Raw genomic sequence first — 23,411 nt, forward strand, 5'->3', positions numbered from 1 at the left:
AGGCAGCCACCTTCACTGCATGCTTTCCATCACCTCAGTCAGTTAGAGCGTAGTTCTGGTAATGCCAAGGTTGCAGGTTCAATTCCCCCATGGGACAGTGGCACATTCCTGCATTGGAGCGGGTTGGACTGGATGATCCTCAGGGTACCTTCCAACTGTACAATTCTGTGATCCTAAAAACACTTTGGTTTAGGCAAGCCAATCCAGACATATGTGATGTTGACCTGTGTTTTAAACTGGTTTTTAGCGTATCCGTTGATTTTAATTAATTTTGTGTGTGTTTAAATATCCGTTTTTAACTTTTTTTTTTCTTTTTGTAAACTGCTTTGAGGCTTTCTTAAAAAACAACAACAAACCAGTCAAGTTAAATATACATAAAAATAAAGCTGGGTCCAAAAGGCTCCCTTTTCTAGATCTCTGCTCACGTATGAAAATTATCAGGACTGACCTGCACGCTTACCTGAGAATAAGCCCTATTCAACACAACACAGTAGAATTTTCTTCCAGATAAACATGCATAGGTTTCAGCTGCATGTGGCCTTGAGATAGCCACTGTATTTCAGTTTCACAAGATCAGGGATGCTGTGAGGATCAACTGTGCTTTGAAACTTTCAGATATAAATAAAATATAATTTTATTTCAATAATAAACAGTGTGTCTCAGGGCCCCTTCAGGCATCCTTTTTACTGTGCTTCCATGATGATTTGTGCTCATGAGGGTATGAGGGTAGTTATTTGTGATCCTGCTTTTAATACTGTTTGGGTCTGCAAAAGCTTCGGGATCATTTCATTTCCAATTGGTGCATGTCCTGTAACTTCCTGCTGAAATCCTATAGCATTTCATACCACAAATGTTCGAGGTCTTCTTTTTTGCTTTTCATCCTGCTTTTGTTGTGTATAGCAGCTGTAAATAAGTTTAGTTATTTTAAAGCATTTATAAACTGCTTAACGTTTCCAAAATCTCTAAGTGTACAGTCTAAAAAACAAACAATATATCATCACAGTATTAAAAGAACAAAAACACAACCAAAACCCATTAAAATAGCCATATAAAAAGGTAAAGGGACCCCTGACCATTAGGTCCAGTTGCGGACGACTCTGGGGTTGCGGCGCTCATCTTGCTTTATTGGCCGAGGGAGCCGGCGTACAGCTTCCGGGTCATGTGGCCAGCATGATTAAGCCGCTCCTGGCAAACCAGAGCAGTGCATGGAAACGCCGTTTACCTTCCCGCTGGAGTGGTACCTATTTACTTGCACTTTGACGTGCTTTCGAACTGCTAGGTGGGCAGGAGCAGGGACCGAGCAACGGGAGCTCACCCCGTCGCGGGGATTTGAACCGCCGACCTTCTGATCGGCAAGCCCTAGGCTCTGTGGTTTAACCCACAGCGTCTCCCGCGTAATAACACATAAAAGCAAATAAATACAAATAAAACACAGAATCAGAAGATTTAAACACATAAAGCAGGGTACAGTCTTATGGGTTAGGTAAAGTCTGGGCAAAAAGGTATATCTTCACAAGACATCTGAAGTGATTGGTGTTTGCTACTTCACATATGGCAGAGGTAGGTACAGAAACAACAGTAGAAAATGCCTCTTTTTGAGCCAGCACCCTACTGTGTTAACATTGGGTCGACATCTTAGGATAGGGATCAGCAGACTTTTTCAGCAGGGGGCCGGTCCACTGTCCCTTAAACCTTGTGGGGGGCCAGACTATATTTTGAAGAAAAAAATGAACAAATTCCTATGCCCCACAAATAACCCAGAGATGCGTTTTAAATAAAAGCACACATTCTACTCATGTAAAAACACTAGAATAACTCATCTGGTATTCTGTACTTTGACTGGGGCAGGTGGGGGGAGATTTGCTGACCCCGCAAGGAGGATTGGTTGCTAGCCGGCAACATGGGGGTGGGAGAGATGTCTGGCGCATTCATGCTCTTGATGATGGGCTTCCCAGAAGCATTTGGTGAGAAAGCAGCATGCTGTGCCTTTCTATGCTCATTTAGCTATATTTTTGTTTCTCTTTTGTTTTATTTATTCAAAACTATTTTTAAAAAAACTTGCTGTTAATTGTACATTGCCTTCAGTTCATGTCCAACAGAAATATCACTAACACATTTTAAAAATAAATGCTTAAATCTAGCACATGAAAGAATGCCAAAGATGGGACGCCCTTCCACATCTGTAGAGTGCCTTGCCCTAGTTCTTGGGTAACTCCATTACTAGCACACCTCCATTTTTAGCAGGAGAGGCTTCCAGGTGCGTGCCAGTATCAGACAGGCTCCTGATGTGAGAACCTTAAGCAATGACCCTTCCAATGTATTATTGACAACCTAAAGAAACATTCAGAACCAGCACCTTTGGGGAGTGTGGCAATGTGGTCCCATTTTTACTTTAAGAGGACGGCTTCAGCCTCTCTTAGCAATTATCAGCAATGCCCAGGCTTCTTTTCGATAATAATACCACATAACACGGGAATGATAGCAACTCTGATGAGAGAGCTGTAAAAGAAAATAGAACCTCACTTCTGCAAATCGATTCTGCTGGTTTCCAATTTCCCCATTCAGCATTGCTATGGGCTGTGAAATTGACCAGCGCTGTATAAAAATGAAAGTGGAGGAAGAATACCCACAACTCCTACCTTGTAGCAAATGACATTTTTGGATATTTGTCCTTCTCAGCCGGCGGGTCCTGCTTCCCTGAAGCCCTCACTGTTTCCTATCTCCTGCTGCAGAGGCTGGCTGGATTAGTGTGCAAAATGAAGCAATGAAATGGTGAGTGTTGTCTAATACAGATATGGATAATTTAATCTTGTCTTTCAGAAAGGAAACTTTTCTTCTCACGGTAGATTTCCTTTGTAACACTTCTGACTTGGATGCAAGGGGATGGGGCGGGGAATTATAACCACCAACTAGATTTTTATCTCCACCTCACTCTGTAGGGCCATCTGTCATCAATGGCTAGGGTAGCCTCTTTACACGGCTGCAAAATAAAAGTGGACAAAGAAGGGCAGAGACTTGCATTGAAAATGCATGTGCTAATTTAAAGGAAGGATGCAAATTAAGAAATAAATACTATAAACATAAATAAAATCCAGCTTATCATAGTGGAGAAGACTGGCCAGGTGACCTGTGTGCTTGTTGAGGCTGCTGTCCTGATGCAAATTTTTGATAAGCAGCTTCAAAGGCTTGACACTCCTTTCTTAACTTCCTTATCCTTAAACTGGGCTTGGACCAGAATGTTCTTAAAATAGAGGCAGTAGAGGGCAGTGGGGCAGTGCAAGTGGGGCTCTGTTGGCCTCTCTGCTTCCCAACACTGTGGTTGCTGCTGCCTTCTGAGATGGGGAGAGGGAGGCTCAGGGTAACCAATGGCAGGAGGGGAGCAAGATTGCCTCTGACACCATGCTGTACCGAGCCTCCTATGACATCATGGGTTTCCCCCCCAAATGAATTGGCATTTTACCAATACTTTGTATAAATCAACAAGATCAGTATATATTTTAGGACCGACCTTATTCTCTTAATTGTAATTTGTTTTTAATATTGTGTTTTATAATTACTGTAACCTGCCCTGGTACCTCATGATGCAGGGCGGGTAAGGAATCTAGTAATAAACAAACATGTACAAAATAAATAATATTGGCAGGATGGCAGCTAGCTTATAAGTCTGGGAGGCGCTCCACCCTAATATTGCCTACATGATTTAAATAATGACATCCATTTGGTTCACTTTGCAATTAACAGTTCCCTTAGACTATGGTTACCAGACGTCCCAGTTTCCCAGGGAAAGTCCCCGGATTTACAAATCTGTCCCTGGAATGTCCCCGGATTTATATTTTAAGTGTTGTAGATTTATTAGTAGGGAATGAGAGCAGGCCAGGGCCCAGAGGAAGGCCACACGACAGAGGAGATCACAGAAGAGATTATTTCTTATTTTTTAAAAAAATAACCTTTTCAAATAACTTTTTTTGTCTCTCTTAAAAAAAGTGTCCCTAGATTTTTTGAAAAACATCTGGTAACCTTACCTTAGACAAGTGTCTCTTTATTTTATCTCTATCCTAGGAGGAGGTGGGATCTTTTTTAGATTGTCAAACAAAACTAACCTTGGCACTGCTTTGATACCCAAGACTTACTGTTACGGTCTCAAGCCAACAATCATGATGATATGGTCAAATGCTTTGTTTGTTGGTTTGCTGAGCTTGGGATATCTTTACTGCTGGCAGAAGCAGAGAACTATTTCTGCCAAGGAGGTTCTTTCAGGGGTCCTCAGCTGCTGCCTCAGGAAACATAGCCATGATGTGCTAGATGCTAATATTTACTAGTACCTTACCTTTCTGGAACTGTAAGGATCCAGGACAAGCTAAAATTGAATTGGAATCTTTCCAAGATCATGCCCTGAGGCCAGTCAAGGGAAGTCAGCACAAAGCACATAATTCACTCCCGCATTCATTGAACCTCTCAGATATCAACAAGTGGAAGAACTTGGTTTCAATAAGTTTATTTCATTATTATTATTCCTGTTGTTATTTAGGCTTGTTAGTTGCTTGTTCCATACCGGTCTCCAAGTGACTTGCAGCATATTTAAAAACATAAGCATAAATAAAATACATTGTAAGTGACAGTATACATTTGACAGAGAACGGCTCCAATCCTGCTCTAGCGCACAGAATGGTGGCCTTAACAGAAGTGCACATCAAATATTATTTATTTGCAAGATCCACATTTATTTGTGGATCTTTAAGGCAGACTGTCGTAACTGGCTCACCAGCTCTGCAGGGTCTAATCATCACAGTGACAGCTGCTTTCACCAGGAGGTTTTCTATGACATGGGAGTCCTCACAACATCACCTCCACACAGAACACCATCCTCCCAGCCAGTATAGGACACCACATCACTGCTCATTCTAATAGTGAATGTGGCTGAACTGCAACCTCAATAGCAATATTTGACAGATCTCAGCCAGCCCCAAAGCCTGATATGCCTCACCCTTTACGCTGTCGAGAAGAACAGCAGAAAGAAGCCTTGAATAATTTGCCATTGTTCAATCTTTCAAAAGCAGATGAAGTGTGTCATTTACTGCAGCAATGCTATCTTTGGGAGATGTGTCCATTAAGTAGCACTACAGTAATTAAATACACTGATACATAGATTTAATTAGCCAGCTTCATATTTAAGGACTCGCTCTGTACAACACTTTGGTGAGGGTGTTTTATGTGTGTGTGTTTCTTGAAGAATCCATGAGTTGATGCTGTTCATTATTGGCTGTTAACTTGATCAGGGAAAAGCAAAGAAGAGAGATCACTGGGGGGTAGTTGCCCTTGAAAGCAAATTAATCTTTTCACACTGAGTGCAAAGCATGTCACATCAGAATCGACCAAAGAATGGCAGGGGGTAATTAATGGGGCAGATAGCCAGGTTGCCATTTCTGATTACCACATGCTGCCCACTGGATTTGATCTCGCTGAGGCAAGCTGTTGGAAACAAGAACCCCTGATGGGCCACAGTGCTGCTAATGTCAAGGGAAAGAAGCCCCATCCTTAACAGGAGGGGCATTTTTTATTGGAACCATTTGTTGTTTTGGGAAGACAGCCCACCCCCAACCACACGTTCCAACTCACACTCGCACACATGCGTGTGACCTCAAGATGTGTAAATTTTGTTCTCTTAAGACCACACCACCACATCTGCATAACTAATACCATTTGCAGTCAAGAGAGCTGGATATGTTTAGCCTGGAAAAGAGGAAACTGAGAGGAGATATGATAGCCATTTTCAAATATCCAAAGGGCTGTCACATGGAAGATGGAACAAGCTTGTTTCCTCCTGCTCCGGAGGGTAGGATTCAAATCAGTGGCTTCAGTCACAAGAAAGGAGGTTCTGACTCAACATCAGGAAGAACTTTCAGACAATGGAGAGCTGTTCAGCAGTGGAATGGACTCCTTTGGGAGGTAGTAGACTCTCCATTGGAGGTTTTATCAGAGTTTCCATGGCCATCTGTAATGGATGCTTTTGATTCCTGCATTGCAGGGGTTGGACTAGATGACCCTCGGGGTCCCTCCCAACTCTGCAATTTTATGATTCTACTGTGAAAGAATAATTTGGTGATTATTTGAAAATATTCCTGCAGAGCAGGGTTGTTTTCCAACCCTTCAGTGCCATTCCACCCCCACCAAAATAAAAATAAAAAGCAGCATTTTGTGAAGCTAGACACATCATGTTTCAAATACTATGCCTTTATCCAGGGCCGCAGTCCTCTGCATAGATGATAATTAGCAATTTGAAAAATCAACTCACTTCGTATGATTCCCCTCTTATCAAAATCCTGGCACATCCCTTTACCTTAAACCCTGTGAGTAGTTCTTTATACCAAGGCTCTTGAACTCCTCTTTGGGCAGAATTCTTTCAAATCCTTTTGGGTGGAATCCTTTCATATCCTCTAAGCTCAGGCGTTTTATGGAAATGAGCAGTGGGATTTAGCTTTTGTTCCTAGTCAAATAAAGTTTTCCAAATCTAAAATGGCAGGATAAAATGGCCATAAGCCAGTGACATCTGGATCATATTTTGCATGTCCTTTTTAAATATTAAGAGGCCAGTGTCGTGCTTTTTGAAAAGAAAAGAAAAGAAAAGAAAGACATGATCCAAATTTTATATACATACTCCTGTTTTCAGCACAGATGCAGGGGGAAAACATTCAGAAAATACCATCAAATAGAAGGACAAGCTTCTTAATGATAATAAACCTTGGTGGCCTTAATCTTTGTTGCTGGAATCTCCTGCTTCGGCAAGTTCACATTCTCACTGAATTCCAAACAGGTTAAAATATGCCATTTGGCATTCCGTTATATCCTCCTTTCAGACTTCCCACGAGCATCCATAAGAACAGGGTGCAGAAATCCTTGGAGCCTTTGGTCTGATGCAGCAGGAATCCTCTTATGTTTTTATAATCTGATTCCAGACTCATGGTTGGATCCTTGTATTAGGTGAGACATACTCTTTTGTCTAATGTAATGTACTTCAATGTGTAATGTAATGTTCAATGCAACAGAATTGATTTGGTTGCATCCCTGCCCCATAAGGCAGGAGAAAAGTCCTGTTGCTCCACCGTGACCTCCCTGCCCATTTAGATACAGTGACTGAACTGGAGGCCCCTCGACTGACTTCAGGTCCAGTGTTGGACCATTTCAATCAGATACTCCCTACTGATGTGGATAGATTCCTCCAAGTTGATATGCCCACCACCTGCCTCCTTGATCTGTGCCCACCTTGGCTGATTATGGAGTGTCCAGATGTTGCGCGGACCCCCCTGGTTGAAATTATAAATTTGTCCCTTGACACGGGGACATTCCCAGGGGAACTGAAGGAAGCAATGGTGTGTCCACTCTTAAAGAAAACTTCATTAGATCCCTTAGACCTATCCAATTACCGCCCAGTTTCAAATCTTCCATACCTGGGTAAGGTAATTGAGAGAGCGGTTGCTGAACAGCTTGGTAGGTTTCTGGAGGAAACATCGGCATTAGATCCATTTCAGTCCGGTTTCCGTCCTGGTTTTGGGACGGAGACGGCTCTGGTTGCCCTAACAGATGATCTCCGTAGACAACTGGATCGAGGCGGGTCAGGACTGCTGATCCTTTTAGATTTGTCAGCAGCCTTTGACATGGTCGATCATGATCTTCTGGACCACCGCCTCGCAGACGTGGGGATACAGGGCATAGCCCGTAACTGGTTGTGCTCTTTTATCTCTGGTCGGGGACAGAGGGTGGCACTAGGGAGCGAAATGTCGTCGCGTCACTCCTTGGTGTGTGGAGTGCCGCAGGGCGCAATTCTCTCCCCAATGCTTTTTAACATCTTTATGCGCCCCCTTGCCCAGATTATCCGGAGCTTTGGGCTGGGCTGTCACCAATATGCTGATGACACTCAGCTCTATCTGCTGATGGATGGCCACACCGACTCGGCCCCGAACACACTGACCAGATGCTTGGAAGCTGTGGCTGGATGGTTTCGTGGAAGCCAATTGAAACTAAATCCCAAAGGATCCTGGGAAGTATAGTTTCTTAGGGGTGCTGAGAGTTGTTTAGAGTCCCCTATTCTTCTCACGGAGCTACAGTTCCCAGAGTTCCTTAGGAAGAGAGCGTGATTGTTAAACCTCATGGGTGGGCTAGGCCTGTGTAGTTCTGTGCTGGGAATAGGGATCACCTAACAAATCTCAGCATCCTTAACACACTACAGCTCCCAGATTTCTTTGGAGGAAGCCGTGGCTGTTTAAAGTGGTATAATACTGCTGACATGGACGTGGCCGTGGTTTGCTTTTTTTACAGCTCTCCTCATTTCCCATAGAAGCAGCCTGACTTGGAAATATATTTGGATTTGGCTGTGTATATGACAACTTTTCTGTCCCCCTGTCTTCAAAGCTGCTTGCAGTCATAAAAAGTAACTTAATAAAAGCCGTAAGTGCATCAAATAGATGGACTTTAAAAAAATGATGTAACATTCGTAATAAGCTGGCTACATCTAAGAACCATCAACCAGCCCACACAGAGAATCAATTAAACATCAAACGCTTGTTTAAAAAGAACAGTTTCCAAAAGGTTAGCCATGTTAGTCTGTTGCAGCAAAAACAAATATTCATGTGGCACCCTCAAGACAAGCAGATTTATTATGGCATAAGCTTTCATGAACCACAGTCCATTTCATCCGGCACACGAAGTAATCCTGAATATGCAAGAAGACACACATATGGTGTTCTGGTGGGTGGGAACATAGAGGAGCAAGTTCAGAAAGAAATGAAGTGCAAAAAAAACCAGGCAGCGATGCTAAATAATTACAGTGATCAGTTAGCAAGGGCCACAGCATTGGTGATGACAAATCCTGGCACTGATACACTAATTAACATGTGCTATTTTTTATTTTGTTAAAATGTAATCTCGATTCAACCTGCAGGTAACATTACTTAATTGCCCCATAAATGGTAATTCGTTCACTTCCTGCTGGAGTTTCTCCTTGAATTTCAATTTATCGGACAATTGTGGCTTAAATAAAATTTTCACTTTTAATCATATTCTCTTACATGTGTCATCTTGCCAATGCCAGGGTGCTTGTGCTACCTACCACCAACCCTGCCTTGTTTAATTGATCACTCTTAACTATTTTGGTTTCCGGTGATCATCATTGTCTGGTTGACATTGATTGAAAGGCAAGGAAGGAATCACAGAGGGAAGGGGATAAGACTGTGCTGCACAGATCCATCCATCCCGTCAAGCACTGCCCACTAGTGGATGGGAAGCAGTGAAATAGATTTCAGAAGTATAGAATAAAAAGTGCTTTTACATGGACAAAAGCGCACACAGAAAAAAATGGAATCTGTGGGACCCACATGCGCATTAATGCTGCATTACGGACACATCCTAGCTAGGTATGACTGATAAGACAGTGAAGGGCACAACCAACAGCACTCCTGCCTTGCCTGCTCCACATGACAAGGTCTGCCCAGGAGATCAGAGACTCACCATCTCCACTGATATTAATTTTTTAAAAAGAGGGCAAATGGACAAGTCTGACATATAAGCTCACAGCCAATGACCCAGCAAGGTGGATCTGACAAGTGTGAAGAAGTGCAAATCTCATGTTTGGCAATCTTCCTTTCAAGAAGGATCTCCAAGGAGTGCATTGATGAATTTTTAAAGTGGCACGTTGGTGCTAAGAGGTCAGTTGCTGAATCAAGGAATTTCATTTCCATTTGCTGATGTACTTTGCTGTCAGAGTGGGTGGTGGCTGATCAAGCATGGTTAGAAATTCTCAGTAGTTGCGTTGTGCTGGAATCAAAAATTCATTTCTTATTTGGCAGATATCCTTCCCACCACACGCCTCTAACAAGACGATCCTACATTCCACTACCACAACCCCTCATCACCCATCATAGGTTGCTATAGTAATTGTAGCCTTTAGTTGAGTGGCCTGGCCTGCTCCCATCTCTGCCGTCCCCCCCCCCCCTTTCCCTTGGATTAAAGGAGAAGATAAGCAGCTTTCATTGTATCACCACCTCTTTCTGATGCTTCACACAACTGAGCGCCTTCACAAATCTGCCACTTGAGACTTAAATGCAAAATGAAGTCACTGATTCCAAAGCAGAAGCTTTTGAGACACATGAGTGGAAGACCATTCAGAAGACAGAGGAAAGGAAGGAAATGAACAGTGCATACTTAACACTGAACAACAGTGGGCTTTACTTCCAAGTGAATGTGCCCAGGATTGCATTGTAATTCTCACTGATTTATCTGCAGGAGTTGTTAGAATTCAGAAAAATTGTTTTTGCCATCATTTTCTCACACACATTTGTTTTTGTTTGTTTTTTTGGTGTGCTTTTTTTGCAGACCTGTGAAAATGACGAAAACCAACCCATGCCAACATATCCTAGGGAAAATTGAAGCATCTGGAAATAAGCTAGCTTTACAGGGAGATGTTTCTAGGTTTTGTTGAATTGCATCAGAGGTGGATATTCTCTGACGCAGATCTGTGGTCCACAATGAATCTGTGAAAAAATGACTTTCCAATTCTAGAAAATTAGGTGTGTTTCCAGGTTGTCACTATTTTCAGGGGGATATTCAAGGGCATGCTGGAAATTTAGCATTGCACATTTGAAGTGGATTAAAGTGCTCTGTCATCCTAGAACAAATCCACTTTTTAAAAGGACTTTTTGCGGTTAGGAAAGGCACTGAAGAGTGTGGGATGAATGAATATTTTATGGGAAGATGCATAAACACCCTGCAAACATATCAAGATCAATGCTCATGGCTATATAACTCCCACAAACAAATTAGAATGAATGCTCAATAAAAAACTGGATATCTATCATCTAACATCCGCGTAAGCTTTGTGCAAGCAAATCAGGATGAATGCTCAATAAACAGGTCATTTGGACAAGCCCTAGGATCCAGTGACATGCTGGGGCAAGCTGATCTGAAAGAGCCAATTTTACACACCAGTCACTATTAGCCATAAGTCAAGCCAGGCAACATTTTCTAAAAATAGCAGCACCATAGACTGCAGTACAGACCGACAAGATATTTGCTCTGCATTTGCAGTGGGGAATCCACAAGGGAATAAATGAGTGCCTTGGTTGTGGCTTAAATACAGATCTCCTGAGCTGGAAAGCCAAAGCAATTAAATTACTTTATTTCCACATTCCATTTTATTCCAGTGCCTCTAGCCAAATCCATGTCTGGCTCAACTCCTAGGGTTTCCCACAGGGGTTGAATTTGGATCAGTAGGGCATCAAAAAGCCAGCTGATGAAGTTATTGAAATAGCTTTTGCCAAGACATTTTATGTGATTATTGATTATGTCATAGGGATTATATTCAGCAGGCAATTTTTTAACACGGCGCCCATAGCCTTCAGATGATGCTGTGGTGATGAAGAAGAAGAGGCATTGTTTATTTTATAGGGTCTACATTTCCTTTATGTGCACAGTCGACTTTCATTGGTTTTATGCATTTCCACCACTCGTTTAAAGAAGGAGCCACCCAAATGAGCAAATGCGATCTCTGAAACCGTGCTATTTTAGCGCTAAGAATAAAACCCAGGTTTTGTACAATCTGGAAAGGATTATCTTCAAAATGGATTTCAGACTTGATTTGAAAGGAGACTAAATATGGGTGTGCTTTCTTCTGTAGAAAGCCTCCTTGACTTGTGCGTGCGGTCAGACTGGTTCTGCTGCTTCAAAGGCACTGCAGATTGTACAATGAGAAAACAATTGTATATTTATCTTTAATTAGGGGGAACGGGCAGGGATGCTACAAGTGCAGGTTCTCTAAAAGCTGCATATATTTTAAGGTTTAAAGTATATATTTTTTCTCCCACTGAAGCTATGGGGAATAGAAACTCATGGCATTATCAAAATAATGCATCCTGTCAGTGCAAGGATTTATGCTTGTATTATGGAACTTTCCATGGTGTACTCCTGGACAGGGAAAAAGTAGCACAGCTCTCAGGTGTCCTCCAAAGACACCGGCACCTTGATGTTAAAAGAACTTTATCTTGGCGAATTCCAGCTGATCTGATCCTCACCTCCCAGATTAATGTCTAATCTTCCATGACTGTCACACTTCCCAGATGTTCAAGTGGATTTTTCAGCCTCCCACAAAAAAAATACAATGTGTAAAATAATAATAATAATAATGAGAGAGTGAAAACACTTAGAAAAGCATGTTTTAAATTTGTATTAAATATGGACTATTATGTGCAATTTTCATGCAGATTAATGGGGAAACAGGGAAAAAAGGATTTACGGGTAAGGCAGATGAAAGAGATATGGATTGGGAATAGATGGGAGGGACCCCTGGACATCGCTGTAAGGCATCTTCCTGTTCTCCTGATGTGACCTGCTTTGGGCAGAGTTCGCTGAGCAAAAGTGGCATATAAATAAACTGACCTTAACACTTTTATATACATGTGCAGATTCATTCTCCACAACAAGCATACTCTCTTCAAGGTGTGAGGAAGGCAACATGTAAGCTGGAGTGAGAGGGAGGTTTCCATTGCCTTCCAACTTAGGGCAGGTGAGTGGGTGAAGCAGGCAGTCTTTCTTAGCAGGATTCCAAACCACACGGGGAGCCCCTAACAAACAGAAATTTCCCTGCCCAATCACTGAAGTCTTCAAGGCAGTCATGGTTGGGATTGATGGTTTGGATCCACCAGGAGCCATGTGTTTAGATTTGGGGGCTCAATTTAAGGGATCTCCCTTCTAGCTGAGCTCAGACAGGCCCCCTTCTGGTTGCACTTCTGGTGCCTACGAAAGACATAAAATTATTATTCCAGGGAGTTTGATTTTAAAGTTTTAACTTATTTTTATTTTTTGTATCATATCTTAATAGACTGCTCAGAGGCTATTGTAGTTAGGCGGCATATAAATAATTTCAGTAAATAATAAAAAGGCATGAGGTAGAGTTACCACAGTCACCCTTGCTGCTGCCCCCCACATGTGTTTCTTTCCCTGTATTGATAATGCCTGGAGAAGGTTTCCATCTCCTCATCTTTTAGGCAATTCTGTTGTATTATTAAATCAGCAGGGAGTCCGCAGCTCTGCCTGGGCATTTACAGAAACCATAAAATATTGTGATTTTAAATATATATATATATATAGTGTGATGTACCAGTTTGGACCTATCGCACCAAAAGCCAGGCAATGTCAAACCAAAGTCATGTTTTGGTCCACCATATTGATTCAAAATGGCGCCCGGCATCCAAACGTCAACATCTGCTGCTGCAACCTTGGGAGGTGTTTTGCCAGGCTAGATGACAATATCTCAAGAGGTGGACAAGCCAATGGAGAACAGACTGACAGACAGACAAACCTATTTCCAAAATATATAGTAGCTACAGAGGGAAAGGTCCTAACATTTAGAAAGGGCACCAAACTGAACATAGGACCGTTGTGGCACAGTCCTGATCACCATCACCTACCCTGTTAGCTGAGCTGCTTGCAGATAGGCAAAGTGTGTGTGGTTAGAACTCTGTTTCACCTTTGCTTTGCAAAGCCTTGAACATTCACCTGATACTGGGCTTATTTCCCTTTGTTCTGTATCTGAAGCCGAATTGCTGGATTAGTTCCACTCTGTAAGTTCAATGCATAACTAAGCATACCTAGCATGGCTTGAGGATATCCACTCAGTGGGGAAGTTTGAAACCCAATAGTGGAACGGGAATAAAAAAAAGGAACTCCCCTGTGACTACGGTGCACCCGCGTGTGAAATCCTGAGCTGTCATTTCAGCAGCCTGTCAGTGTGTGAGCTGCAGATTGTCATTGGGCGAGCTGCGAAGGCAGAATGAGCTGCAGTTCTAACAGAAGAGTTTTGAACAATGCTGTCGCTGGCTGGAATTGCCAGTCAGTAATTCCCCCACCCTGCTGGGTAAGCTGCCTTATGCTCAGTGGGGGCTGGTGCCTATTGAGACTGGTAGGGCAGAAGGCAAGGAGGCCAGCAGTAGGTGGAGAGTCAAAGGTAGGCAGAGCTTCTTGCTGACGGGTTGTAAGAAGGCAGGCGGATGGGGGCTGGCTAAGGGCAGACAGAGGGTGGTGGGGCAGCACCCACTGCGCCCTCAAGAACCAGCCTCCACTGGCCCATCTAGTTTGCCCTGACTGGCAGCAGCTGTCCAGCATTTCAAGTAAGAGTCTTTCCCAGCACTACCCATGGAGTTGAACCAGGCATCTTCTGTGTGCTCCTGCACTGAGCTACGGTCCTTCCAATGTTGTTGGCATCTGTCTGTCTCAAGAGACAATGAAGTCAGCCTCTGGCAGTGAAGTCAAATTGCTGCCTTAGCAGCACCGAAGTGCAAGCCTGGGCAGTGTGTGTGGAGGTCCTGGGCTTCCCAGACAGCCTAGGTGATGTGGTCTCCAAAGGACAGCAGAACAATATGTTTGGCATCAGCTTGGTTGCAGGGGTTGCCAGAGGGAGGCATACAAGCCACCATCCATCTCTCTTTGAGACTCCACTCTGGATTTGTGTGAGGTTTACTCTTTAGCCTTTTCTTCTCCCGAAGATATCATGCAAGGCAGCAGAGTTTTGGACCAGAGTTTTCCTTCTCCTAGATGGGCTACCTTCCCAGGCTGACAAGCCCCATCTGCCCCTCACTTCCCTCTACAGCACATGCAGAAACCACCTTCTTGACCATTGGACCCACTGTTGGTCTCGTCTGCTCAGTCTGCCAGGGCCTGTCTTCTCATGCAGGAGAAATCCCTAATGCAACAAGGTTGGGTTGGGTCCTTCCTAATGAGGTCAGTAGAATTTGCCCTCGTTGAGTTAATGGAAGATCACAGGCTAGTCATCCTTGATAAGAATGCTTGTTTCAGCAAGGAAAACGACTCACAGCTGGGTTTTCATCTTTTGGAGGAAGAGCCAAAGGGGAAGGTTTTACCACAGCCTTAGCAGAGAGATGGAGCAGGACAGAGGACTACACAGTCTGCTCGGCACACAACCCTTTCCGTCTGATCTTTATTTTATAGCCTAAAGAGATAAAGAGATAATAGCTGAGTTGTATGTGACACAGAGGTGGGGGACAAATTCAGCTCAGTTTGCATCTAAAGACAAACCTACCTAATTTGCAATTTCTGAAACAGTGCATTCTGGGCAATTCTCTGAATGTTGCAATGCAGCTCTCCAGTCAAGTAATGTGTACAAAAATGCATATGCTAGGGCAGTGTGTGCATATATTCATGAGAATCATGTTTAAAAATGCATTGCCTTACGGGAAATTGCTTTGCAAAAATGTGTGTATTGGGAGAAATTCATGCAAAAATGCTGATGAACTTTCATGGGGACTTTAAAAATAAATAAAGCATAAAATGGGATGTGTAAAACTGAACTTCAGATTATGAAAACGCAAAACTGAGAGAAACTGAAATCAATATAGCAACATAAAGGTAAAGGGACCCCTGACCATTAGGTCCAGTCGTGGCCGACTCTGGGGTTGCGGCGCTCATCTCGCTTTATTGGCCGAGGGAGCCGGCGTACAGCTTCCGGGTCATGTGGCCAGCATGTCTAAGCCGCTTCTGGCAAACCAGAGCAGCACACGGAAATGCCGTTTACCTTCCCGCCGGAGTGGTACCTATTTATCTACTTGCACGTTGATGTGCTTTCGAACTGCTAGGTTGGCAGGAGCAGGGACCGAGCAACAGGAGCTCACCCTGTTGCAGGAATTCGAACCGCCAACCTTCTGATTGGCAAGTCCTAGCCTCTGTGGTTTAACCCACAGTGCCACCTGCATCCCATAGCAACGTAGGAAGCTACTTTATACTGAGTCAGACCTCCAGTCCATCTAGCTCAGTATTGTCTACTCTGATTGGCAGCAGCTCTGCAGGATTTCAGGCAGGAGTTTCTCCCAACCCTACTGGAGATGCTGGGGATTGAACCTGGGAACCTGGGACCTCTTGCTTGCAAGGCAGATGCTCTACCGCTGAGCTATGGCCCTGGCCCTTCCCCCTCCCTAATGACAGATTCCCCCATCCTTAATGTGATGCTGTCATGTTGTTCATGGCACTGGTGTTGGTACCCTCTTACCATCAACAACCCTTGCTTGCTATATAGGATTATACTGACAGGCATGCCGTACTTTCATTTTCAATCAAATCCTCTTTCTGTGGGAAGAGAACAAAGCAGGTCCATTACATCTGGCCTTTTCGCCATACTTGAAATTACTGAAAAGGGCCCTCAGTGTAGGTCATGATCTTTTGTGGTAAATAGTGTTTCAGGGCAGTGTTAAGGCAATCATGCTAGCCACTGAGAGTAGATATCAGGGGTGAGGAACCTGTAGCCCGTCCATCATTCCCAACCCAGAGGGCCAGTGATCAGGAATAATGGAAGTTCTCCAGCAACATGTGGAGAGCTCCAGGCTCTGTAGCCCTGGAAGAAATGACTTGAGTTTGATTGTGAGGCCTGGCAAAATGTAATTTCTTTTCAAATAATTTTTACTGCTTTTCAAATGAGTCGACAGAGAATTTAAAAGAAGAACAGAAAACTCCCGAAACAGAATGTAGAAAAGCAAGAAGGGAGGATTAAAGCACGTTAAATGTATTTTTCAGTGTTGTCATAAAGGCACATAGTTGTAGAATGAATCATTGGCATTACGTAGAAGGGATATTCCCAGTAATCCTAAAACAACTGTAATTGGAGGGGGGAGGATTTGTTGTGCCAGAGCAACAGAGTATATTAATTCATTTTAATCATATGCAACTGAATCCCTCCCACTAAATGTTGACAGCCAACAGGCTGTGTTTTCTGTGTTTTCCTTTTTTAGAAAGGAGAACCAAAAATCTTGAACAACTTAAAAAAAAATGTGGTTTTCGTTAAGGATCTTTCACCTTGTAATTTTTCAGCTATTAAGATTTTAAGGCTGAGAAGCACGCTTCTCACAAAGTAAACCCCGGTTGAAAACAGTGGGACTTGCTTCAAAGTTTCTAGCATAGGGTTGTAATGTAAAAAAATTATTCTGTCTGTAATCTCCCGGCTCAGTTGTCATCATGGCCTTGGTGCAGCAGTGGCTCAGACTTGGTTGACCAAACACCTGCAGATTCAGCTCACTGTCTACCACATGCCCCAGAAGATGAAACGTCTATTCGGATCATGCCCTGAGCTAGAAAGCTCTTTGGCTGTGTCTGATGTTTTGGCCTAAAGAAACTATTGGACTGGGGGAAAAAACATTATTCTGACATTTCGTATAGTGTTTGCTATGAGATACGATGAGCAGCAATATAGTCATTGAAAGTGCACTTGGGGAATATTGCATTCATTTCCCTGATGATAACGCTTGGGCTTCTGTCCTGTTGTCTCACATTCCTTTCACGCTGCAGTACCTATTGCACCATGTGGCTTTTTGACTGATGATACCAGCACATCAGGCTAAATTTCATTCACAGTGGTGGGCATGGTGTGACACAATAGCAAATGTCAACAACGAACATCATTGGACAATGGTGCTTCTATTCCCCCATGATTCTACCATGAAAATGGCAGGAAATAACTGTGTGCTGGTATACCACCCCAAATTTGGTCACTTTACTCTTACGATTTTCTGGGTTAGCAAGGTCACAAACAGATTTTTTTCTGGAAGCAATTGGCACCGAAATGAGTGCTAGATGTATATACCCACACATGGTATGAAGATAATGGATTAAGAAAAGTGCCCTCCACCTGCATCTAATAACACTAAAACTTAGGGCCGTCCAATGAAGCTGAACAATGAAGATTCAGGACAAAGTACTTCTTCAAACAGTGCATAGTTAAACTATGGCATTCGCTCCCAGAAGGGACATTGATGCCCACCAACTTGGGCTGGATCCACATTGATTTTTAAACGTTATTAGTTCTTAGATAACATTATTAGCAGGTGGCACTGTGGTCTAAACCACTGAGCTTCTTGGGCTTGCCGATCAGAAGGTCGGCGGTTCGAATCCTTGTGACAGGGTGAGCTCCCGTTGCTCTGCCCCAGTTCCTGCCAACCTAGCAGTTCGAAAGCACGCCAGGGCAAGTAGATAAATAGGTAGCACTGTGGTGGGAAGGTAAACAGTGTTTCTGTCTGGTTTCCATCATGGTGTTCTGTTGTGCCAGAAGCAGTTTAGTCATGCTGGCCACATGACCCGGGAAGCTGTCTGTGGACAAATGCCGGCTCTCTCGGCCTGAAAGCAAGATGAGCGCCACAAATCCATAGTCGCCTTTGACTGGACTTAACCATCCAGGGGTCCTTTACCTTTTACTTAGATATAATGTTCTATAATGTTTACTGCAGTTTCCCTTTGCCAGTGGCTCGCTGCTCTGCAGTGCCCTCTAATGTCACATTTTAACTACATTTTTAACGTTCTAAACCATGAGTGTAGATCTGCCTTTGGATGGGTTTGAAAGAGGATCAGACTTATTCACGGAGGATAAGGCTATCTATGGCTACTAGCCATGATGGCTATTCTCTGCTGCCACAGTTGGAGGCAGCAATGCTTCTGGATAGCAGTTGCTGGAACACACAGGAGGCAGGGAGGCTCTCTTCTGCTCAGATCCTGTTTGTGCACTTCCCATAGGCATCAGTGAGAAGCGGATGCTGTCCTAGATGGACCACTGGCCTGATCCAGTAACCACTTCTTATGTTCTACTGAGAAGTAGGCCCTGCTGAGTTCACTGAAACATACGCCGAAATAAGTGTGCCTTGGATTGCAGCCTAAATCCTATAACGGAAACTCAATCACATAGTTTAAAAGGACTCTTTATAAATTGGGGAATATCTTCCTTGGTGGGTGTTTTTGTGTGTGTGTGTTTTTAAGCACTCACCATTTAGCAGAAAGCTCTTGAACTTTGTGGGCTTCAGAACAAGCGATGAGGCTTTTTCCAAAGGCCAAATCAAACCACAAAGGGGGAGAAAAAAGAGACAAAAACCAAACCCAGAGTCAAAATAGTGGAAATACATCTTAGAAGCACTGGAAATTGTTTTAAAAAACACCCTTTGATTAGGAAAGCAACAAAAATGCTAATCTGCGATTTAAGAGGGATGCTTTTAAAGTGTCTCACAAATAGCATGAATTATTCAAGGGCAGGTTATTGTTTCTTTTCAGTTATTTTGCATATGATTGAAGCTTCAAACCTGGTGCAAATACACAGATTCCAGTTAGAGCTGAAGTGGGAAGAGAGACATGCAAGGGTCCCCCCACATGGATTTTCAATTCTCTTTACTCCTGAAAACCTAGGATCGCTTGGCCTCCTACAAGCAGCTCCAATCCTGCTCTAATTGGCACTTGCTTTGATTCGTACAGTTGTAGCACAAGTTCAGCACTGAAGATGCTCTTTGTGTTTCAGATGAAGAAAGCAAGGAGCGGTAAAAGTTGATAATGGGGGATAGAACCGAATGCCAACTTCAAGACTCACTATCCCCACCACGCTCAGTTATAGGGTTGCATAAGGCACCAAGGAGCAGAGCCTCCCAGCCTGGTCCTTAGCACAGAGGTGCCTAACCTGTGGCCTTCCAGATGTTGTGGGACTCCAACTCGCATCAGCGCCAGCCAGCATGGCCACTGGTCAGGGATGATGGGAGCTTCAGCAACCTATGAACAGCAGCACATTAACCATACTGCTGGCACCACCAGCGCTTGGATCCCCACAAGCCAGGCAGCTCAGGATCTCTGGAACAAGTATACCCTCTAGGCTACTGTTCTTCTGGCATGCATGCAGTCAGTTGACCTCACGGGACACACCAAGCCTTATAAAAGCCCTCACAGCTAAATCAGCTTCTTGGTCTGAGCAGGCCAAAATCTCCATTTCTGCAATTAAAGCAGGTTCTCATACACAGAAAAGCAGTTATCAGAATATGATTGTCTCGTGACAAGCACCCCAGCAGGGCACAAATTTCTGCTCATTGTATGGCTTTTTAAACAACCTGTGCTGCCCTTCCGCATTTTGCCTGTCAGTTCTGAGATGATATTTGGGCACTGAAAACCCTCCACTGTCGCTGGAAACCACTAAGTGAGTTTAGCCTTTGGACTGTCCACATCTTACTTCCCTGTCTTTAAATTGGAGGGAAAGCCAGCTTATCGGCAGGACAGCAAGTGAGGATTTGCTTCTTTTGAACGGGGCTCGTTCTTGAAAAAGGGAATGTGTGTGTGTGTGCGTGTGGTGATAAGGGGGAGCTCTGTGGCAAAGGATCCCTTGGTAAAGCTTCTGATTAAACACACAACAGTCAAGCCAAAATTATAGGTGACAATTACTGTAACTCGATTAGGAGCAACAGCAACTGCACTTTCCCTAAATCACTTTTCCGAGTCTCCTAGGAGGCCCCAAAGATGTAGCATATGAGGTTCATTTAATCCCTAATGTCGTAATTATCGCTACCGACTAAAGAAAACTGTGACAAAGCAAGGAAATAAATTTAACACTTGAGATTTTAATGAAAATTTTATAGATAACCCAGTCGGCTAAGACGTGTTTAATCAGTCTCATTGGTTTTGTGAGTGGCTTTGCTGGGCTGTTTGCTCCATGTGACTCGGTGGCAAAATGCCATCCCACCGCCACTACTGGGAACTGTGGCAAATGCCACAATTTTGTGAGTCATGCATGGAGGCACATGTGCTTTCCAACACGTGTGTCTAGGCTTGTATCATTTCTCTCAGCAGTTGGGATTGGCTTCCAGGCACTTGTAGCATGTGTCCATCTGTACATTACTGATAACATGTTAAACTCTGTTGGATCAATCCATCAACGTCTAATGGGTGATTTAAAAGGATTGGGTCCTGCATCACATTTGCTGCATGTGTGTCCTAGTATCCATACTCAGCAGAGTTACATCTCAGCGCAGCTCCTTCCTTGGAAGCTTCTTCGGGGTTGAAGGTACACACAACCCCGTGTGTAAGGCAAGAAACACTCATGGATGCTGTAAAGATTCAGTCAAGTGTAGAGGTTTACTTGACAGGCATAAAAGCATATGGATAGCAAATATGTACAGACATTCACCACTGCCATGGTCAAGGCATGCTTAGAGTCCAACAAGAGTCCAAGACTCTCTCTCTCTGCTTCTCTCACCACAAGGCACAAGCAAGAGACTCGCAACAAGTTACACAGAACTATTGTTATCAGCACTTCCTGTCATACTGCACATGTCCAAAGAACAGTTCCCACAGAAAATGTCCTTGCGTAGACAAAACAATCTCAGCCTTCTGCTGCTTCTTGAAACTTCTTTGTTTCTGGAACAAATGATTCTCACACGCCCAGAGAATATCCAGCAAACTCATATGTAAGGATTGGTATCATCAACAGAATTGTCATGTGAGAAGCAGACCTGTGTTAGTGCATAAGCGACAGGGCAGTTTTGCTGGCCAGTGAGATCAAATAGAGAGAGATGGTCGCTAATGTCCTCAAGTGAATTTCCTATGTGGATATTGCTTCCATGTAGGAGATGGTGTGTACAGTTTCACATATGGGAAGAGCACTCATTTTTATGTTCAAATGGCTTGAAACTCCAGTATTTTATTTGTACTTTCTAATGCTGTACTCTGATTTTTCTCTGCTCACAGAGGCCATATAGCAAGAAATTTGCACTGCAAATTTGCAAAATTTCTTTTGTCTTTCTTTTGTTTTTATTAAATAATTAACAAAACTTAATTTTAAAAAAATATTTTATAACTACAAAAAACACCCTTCTTGTTTTTAAAACATAACAAGTACATGGTTTGCCCATTCTACAAAAAAAGTATGATACATGTGTTGTGGTTTGCGCGCTATGGCCTATCGAACATACCAAGGTAGAACATGACTAAAATTCACTTTGAATAGTCAGTGACCCTTTTCTGTGGCACTTCATACCATTTTTATACCTTATTTTGAAAGAGACCAAAATTAGCTTTATTTTGAAACCAAAATAAGCCCAATTGGTTGAAGAATAAGCAGAACAGGAGGTTTTCTCTAAACAGACACAGAAATTGCATTAGCCTAAATTGTGCAAAAATTGAAATTTAAAAAAAATTCTCCTGCACCCAATTTTGGACCAAAAAAAAATCTTTAAAATTTAATTTGAGGTTATCTCATAAGTATCTACACATAATATTTATTTTATTTTATTTTTTGAAGAAAATCTGAGACATGAGAGCATGGTTGAGTATTAAACCAGATGATTTGGCATGGAATGACCCCCATAGGAAATGTGTGGCATGTGGACTAGCCCTAGATGTGCACCAGAATGGGTATGTCCACTCAGCTCTTCACAAGTCACGCAGACTACCTGTGCAACACAATAGTGCCTCTGCTGGTACATACAATAGAGACAGGTCATCAGAACCTGTGCCCTGGATATGTGGCCAGCAGAGAAAGGAAAGTTGATAGTTCCCAGCAAGCACACATGCAGATTATATCATGCCATTCTTCATTTTCCATAGGTTGTGAAATCAGGGGCCTTTCTATTATGACCCCTGTTATGTATAGAAAGGACCTGCTGGGTCTGCTCCGAGCTTCATTGTCCTGCCTTCCAATGCCTCTGCACGGAGCGTGTAAGCATTTCTCCTCCTCCTCCTCCTCCTTCTTCTGTAAATTTGTATACCACCCTTCATCCAGAGTTCACAGGGTGGTTCACCCAAAAAACCCCAAAATGAGTACACAGAATACAAGAACGAAAACAAACCAATAACCCACCTTTGCTTCCACGCAAGGTGCGGTCCCCATCACACAGGCTTCCAGCTCCTGCAGGGGCCTACACTTAAACACACACACACACACACCCTATTTATTTAAAGTGCAGAATTACCCATTTGGTGCTCTTTGTAATCAATTGCATTTTTAAGTGTTAGGGTTAGGCTGTCTTTGCAATCTACCATGAGAATCTTTATTGCATTTTGCTCATGCCTCCAATGCTAATGGTTTTTGAACTGGCCCAGTAAGTAACAGGTAAAATTGACTGACTCCTATAATCAGTGTGAAAGCTAATAAATATTTAGGGAGTGTCATAAACGCAATGAAAAGCAGAATCAAAATGGTAATAGAAGCAAGTCAATGAATTGCTGACAAGAGACTGAAGGTAAGTTTCTCCTGCTGATTTGGTTTGAAAGGAATACAATGGAGCAATATTTTATCCACCAGCACATAACATACCGGCCTGCCAATCTTTCATAACATTGCCAGCCAAATTAAATATCCTTTATGGGAATTCCCTGGATTGGATTTTATCTTTAAATTGCTCCCCCTTGAGACCACCCTTGCTGGAACAGTAAGACAATAGATTTTACCACCGCCATTATTGTTTCCACTCCCCCCCCCAATAGCTTTGTTTGCTACTAACAGTATGTAAGGTGTCAGACAGGCCAGAGACATATAAGGTGATAGCCAACTTAAGTCATATTCAGAGTAGACCTATTGAAATGAATGGGTAAGTCACTGAAGTTCATTAACATCAGTGGATCTCATCTGA

At 43.1% G+C, this 23,411-nt stretch overlaps 1 long non-coding RNA gene across 2 annotated transcripts in view; it reads left to right on the top strand.

Annotated features, from left to right (window-relative positions):
• LOC307209174 overlaps positions 1 to 22,622 on the top strand; it is a 24,342-nt gene extending 1,720 nt beyond the window's left edge. Inside the window, exons 1-5 of one of the 2 annotated variants that reach the window (XR_013835380.1) lie at positions 395 to 2,257; positions 2,680 to 2,772; positions 12,450 to 12,550; positions 22,082 to 22,194; positions 22,387 to 22,622. This is a non-coding gene — a long non-coding RNA (uncharacterized lncRNA). Of the gene's footprint in view, positions 1 to 394; positions 2,258 to 2,679; positions 2,773 to 12,449; positions 12,551 to 22,081; positions 22,195 to 22,386 lie in introns of those variants that run through there. The other variant, XR_013835379.1, reaches the window with a different exon arrangement.
• Positions 22,623 to 23,411: the final 789 nt, after the last annotated feature.

The sequence above is a fragment of the Podarcis cretensis genome, assembly GCF_951804945.1.
Source record: "Podarcis cretensis genome assembly, chromosome: 2".
NCBI classification, from domain to species: domain Eukaryota; kingdom Metazoa; phylum Chordata; class Lepidosauria; order Squamata; family Lacertidae; genus Podarcis; species Podarcis cretensis.